The sequence below is a fragment of the Sinocyclocheilus anshuiensis genome, unplaced genomic scaffold (assembly GCF_001515605.1).
Source record: "Sinocyclocheilus anshuiensis isolate Anshui unplaced genomic scaffold, SAMN03320099.WGS_v1.1 scaffold880, whole genome shotgun sequence".
Lineage (NCBI taxonomy): Eukaryota > Metazoa > Chordata > Actinopteri > Cypriniformes > Cyprinidae > Sinocyclocheilus > Sinocyclocheilus anshuiensis.
Genome location: NW_015548254.1, coordinates 1,251,365 through 1,257,117, shown reverse-complemented (window position 1 = coordinate 1,257,117; position 5,753 = coordinate 1,251,365).

Genomic DNA, 5,753 nt, shown 5'->3' with positions numbered 1-5,753 from the left:
TCATAATTCTCATAATTCCCATTTCCCATAACTTCCATTTGTTATTAAATAATTTTGATGATGTTTTTATTATTTTATTTATTTTATCTTTATAAAACTGGCAAATATATGAGTATGTGTGTAAATTCAGAGATGAACAAAACTATATATATATATATATATATAGTATAACTACTGTATAAGGATGAAAATAGTTTTGATTTATTTAACATTATTTGATCTCATGATCCCCTTTTCCCATAATTTACATTTGTGCTATTAAATCATTTTGATTGTTTTTATTACAAAATGTGCAAAGTAGTAAAAAATAAAGAACAAGAACATGTGTACGTTTCAAGACAAACAATACTGAGTCACATCTGTAACTTGAGGATGTTAACGCAATATCCGTCTCAGACAAAAAAGTACTAAACAAACAGGTTTGTTCCCAACCAGCATTCCACAGTGCTTTATTTTTAGAAACCTGTTTCTAAAATAAGCTCATGAGTTTGTGTTATCACTCTGTTTTAATTACTTTGGATGTGAGTCAATCTGACCACTAAAACTTGTAATTTGTGCCATTTTTGCTTCTTGACTGTAAGCATCAGGCTAAACTGATCAGTGTGCTTAATGCATCGGTTGAAGAATTTCAGATTTACTAGATGATACCGAAAAAATGCATTTCCAGAAAGAAAAAGAGCAGTAGATCACATTTCATGTGTTTCAAGGGTCTCACCAATAAACATACAGTGCTGTGGTGGAAGAGTAAACATCTGTGACGAGATAAACTGTGTTGAAACCTTGACTTTAAAGTGCTAAATTAGATCAACATGTTTGCAGCTGACAGACAACCCGATTTTAGCCATCCTTGAGCACAAGTGTTTGTGTTCTCTTTAAGAGTGGAGCTTAATGCATTAGTGTTTGCCAAAAACATCCCTTATCACGGATTTAACTGCTGCACAGGAACTATTTGCATGACAAACTGTATGACTAGATGGCAAATACTAACTCATTTCTGATGCAACTTAAATGTCAGATTCAAAAGCTGCAACCACATCCCACAAGTGCATTTCTCATGTCAGATGGCAAAATTGTGATATTGAACATGTGAACATTGTACAGATAATTTTTTTATTATTACATTTTTTGCTTCCAAGTACAAGCTCATGCTGGATAACATGATTAGCAGGTTTTGCAGTATAACTTTTTTGCTGATAATATCTGTGTATGTATGTGTAAGTAAAATATTGTGTGTGTGTGTGTGTGTGTGTGTGTTATATATTTATGTGTATATGAGTTACATATATATGCATATTTATGTATTTATATATTATATATATATATATATATATATATATATGTTATAGAAAAATAATGTGTTTTTTGAACATTAAAGCATGTCAACATATTCTGTTACACTAAATACACAAAATAATGATCTTTAAAATAGCATCATATGACCCCTTTAAGTGTAATGACCTTCCTTTGATTAATTCATCCAAACTTTGACAAATTCCGTGACATTCCGCGTTATACAGTAAATTCCGTTGACTGGATTACGCAATTCCATCCGTGTTTTCCGCATCGTGGAAATCATTGGGACATAGGCGTACCTTGTGGGAAGGTCCAAACTCCACCTCTGAGTCGCTGTCATCAGAATCCTGCAATTGTCATAAAATTATGAAATTATCGTACATTATGGGATTTTTTTCATTATTGATCGTACATCGTACAGAGGTCAAAATTATCGTACAAATACGATAATTATCGTACATCTGGCAACACTGGTCAGCAGGCGGTTGGTTGAGGGTTTTTTGGCATCTCCATTGTGGTCCTGTTCGTTATATTCACTTTTATTATATAAATACATTTTTTAATATAAATACAAATTTCAAAATAATTTATGGTCTAAAATTTTATTTAAACATTTTTTAAAGTGTGTGTAACTATATATTATCAAAACATATACACAAATATGCTTTTGATAGATAGATAGATAGATAGATAGATAGATGGATAGATAGATTATATTTAATGATATATATATTATAAAACATACACAAATATACATTTGATAGATAGATAGATAGATAGATAGATAGATAGATAGATCGATAGAATAATACAATATATATTTAATGATATATATACATATCTATCTCCAAATCCTCATGCATTTGATGTCTCAAAATAGAACACAAAAATTTTTCATTTTTACATAGAATAAAAAAAATGAAAGTAATGAAATATGCATTTGTCATAGTCATGATACACTGTGTAATTCACCTGCTCCTATTCACTTTGAACATGAAATACTGGTTTTCAGCCATACGTGCTGGAAAGAGACCACATCCCTGAACAGCACAAATAGAATGGTTTGTTCCTGTCACCAGTGTGGCATCAGAACTATGCATGTTTCCATTCATTTAGTCAATGAGATGTAAATACAGATATGTGTACGTGATTAGTGTCAAGGCCTTATACAGTGCTATAGAGGGTATGGAAAATAGTTCGATTTGCATAGACATGGGACCATTAAAATTGGACAAAGTTTAAGTTTCCATGCACTTACAGAAGTGATACACTAACAAAGAACTGAATTTTTTACATTTCACAGAAAACTTTTTTGTGCGACATGGTTGCTAAGGTCATTGCCTGGTCATCGGTTTACGACCCAATTAAAAAAAATCCACCTTTAATGGTATCTTTCCACATTTTCCACATCTTTGCATGAATAATATCTTTTTTTACATCACAATGAGCTTTTCTGACCACTTCTTATTTGTTATGTCATACTGTCCTTGTAAAGATGAATATCTGCTGTTCAGGCAGGTTTTTTAGTAAACCTCAGCCGATGCTAAGATCAGCGTTTTTGGGAAAAAGACATGCTAGGAGACCTACCAAATGTACTCTCAACAACTTCTATATAAAGTCCATTTTTATGACCCCATCCATATCGTCCAGCTTTCCAGATGTCAGACCCAGTGTTTTTAAAAGACTTATTGTCTGTTATGGTGTTCAGACTGTAAATATCAGTGAGCTTCTTAAGTGGTTCACAGCGAGATTGTTGCCAAGTTTCCGTTCGAATAGACGATAGTCCAAAAGCTTTACGCACGAGGTATTTCCCAGCAATGACACATGTACTGTACTCATGGGGGACTCCAAAAGTACCTTAGCATGAAAACAAGAGCACTGTCTTTTGGTGAGGGTGCACAACGTTTCGGACATAAAAGAGGCAGCTTGTTTGGTGAACTTGAAATAACCTTCATGCTTTGTAGTTTGTGTGTGTGTGCGAGAAGTAAAAGTACAAAAGTTCATCTGTCCAGTTTGTTCTACAGAATGAACTTTTTTTAGTCATGTCTGTGATTAGAACTGCTTGAACAGACTTTCGTGTTATGTTCTATAACATAAATTAGACACAAAACTGCTGTGTGCTTTGTAAACACAAGATGCTAACAAGCCAACAAGCAATAAATCAACCATGTTCTTTCATATCTAGGTTGCTGGCTAATAGGTTAACCTCTGGACATCTTCTGACCAGGTTTGCAGTGGTTTTCACCCCTCGCAAAGATCTTTTGGTTGTCTTTGAACAACTGCTATCTAATAGCTTTGTTCCAAAATTTAGCAAAGTATAAATGTTCATCTGTCCACCCTGTTGAAAAAAACAGCATATGTTGGTTAGGTATGTTTTGAAGCTGGGATGCTGGTTTGAGCTGGTCCTTTGCTGGTTTAAGCTGGTCCTTTGCTGGTTTATGCTGGTCCTTTGCTGGTTTATGCTGGTCCTTAGCTGGTCATGTGCTGGTCCTAAACTGGTCCAGCATAAACCAGTTTAGGACCAGCACATGACCAGCTAAGGACCAGCATAAACCAGCAAAGGACCAGCTTAAACCAGCAAAGGACCAGCTCAAACCAGCATCCCAGCTTCAAAACATACCTAACCAGCTTATGCTGGTTTTTTCAACAGGGCAAGTTTGTCCTAAAACACAATTAACTTTTTTTTTTGTCATGTCTTTGATTAGCATTACTTGAACAAACTTTCATGTTATGTTCTACAACATAAATTACACACAAAACTGTTGTGGCCTATGTAAGCGTAAGATGTTAGCAGGCTAACAATCTAATATTCATGAATTGAAAGGAATAAATCAACCACTCCCCAGCATGTCCAACCTGCTAGCTAAGAAGTGAGTGGCTGGGAGTCTTCTGACCAGGTTTGTAGTGGTTTTCACCCCTCACAAAACTCTTTTGGTCATCTTTGAACAACAGGTTTATGCTAGCTATTAGCTCTGTTCAAAAACGTAGCAAAGTACAAATGTTCAGCTGTCCAGATTGTCCTTAAACACAATTGACAGTTTTTTTAGTCATGTCTGTTTATGTTCTACAACATAAATTACATATAAAACCGTTGTGTGCTTTGTAAATACAATATGCTAACTTGCAAACAAATTATTATTCACAAATTGAAAGCAATAATCTCTGGAATCTTCTGACCAGTTTTCACCCCTTGCAAAACTCTTTTGGTCATCTTTGAACAACAGGTTTATGTTAGCTATTAGCGCTGTTCAAAAACCTAGCAAAGGTAGAGCTGTACGGTTTGTCCCAAAACAGAATTAACATTTTTTTTAGTTATGTCTGTGATTAGCATTGCTAAAACATGCATTCATGTTATGCTCTGCAACATAAATTACACACAAAACCGCCATGTGCTTTGTAAACACAAGATGTTAACAGGCTAACAAGCTAGTATTCATGAATTGAAAGCAATACAATCAACCATGTTCTAGCATATCCAAGTCTCTGGGAAATCTTCCTTCTTAGACACGGCACATTAGCATTCCCGATTGACTATAAATTGACGTCATTACTGAATGGCTCTATATTTAGCTTATAAATTCATTACAAACTAAATTAGGCATTAGCGTTCTGCGCGAGAAACCATGAAACAAATGACTAAAGACTTAAGTCCCTAAAAGGAGTCAGTTTTTCCGGTCACAGTTCTGCTTTGTTACCCATGTGCCCTTGACCAACACATTCGGGTTTTTCCAGCAGGACAGTCCCTGCAATTAGTGTGAAGTTTCTACTAAATGGCAAGTCTCACAGAGGAAGGCTTGCGTCGTAAACTAGGTTAGCAACATTAGACATGCAATAGCAGAAATGTGTGAGTTGCAAGATCTCATGACTTTTCAGCAGCCGCTGCAATGCACACTTCTCTGGCACTTATGAAGTCTTTCTTTCTTAATTCCCTGTTCTGTGGGAACTGAAACTCGTCCTGTTCCTGTTTCAAAGGTAATTGTTTCACTATGTAGTCATGGGACCTGTCGGCCAAAGGGTAAGAAAAGAATAATTCCTATATTAATCAAATGAGTTGACAGTGGCTGTAAAGTTCACATTTAGTGATGTATTTGGTGTTTTATGCAGTATTGGTAGTGGCTGCACTACCTTGTTTTCCAGTGAAAACATCCTTCAAACAGTATAAATTAACTTAAGAGGCAAAACCACAAGATAAGACATTTGAGTGGGAATACACAATATACTGACACCATATTGGTAATTTTTTCATTTATCAGTATTGGACAATATTGGGTATTTAGGGTATTTAATTGTTTCCAAAAATGTAAGGGATAGTGGAAGTTTATGACAAATGTTTAACATTTTAATGTGTTTTAATTGTTAAGGGAAATAATATCGGCCATTTATCGGTTATTGGCTAGAATAGGAAAGTCATTAATCATTTTATCTTAATAGAATAAATATTTTGTAATGTTTTGTGTGTG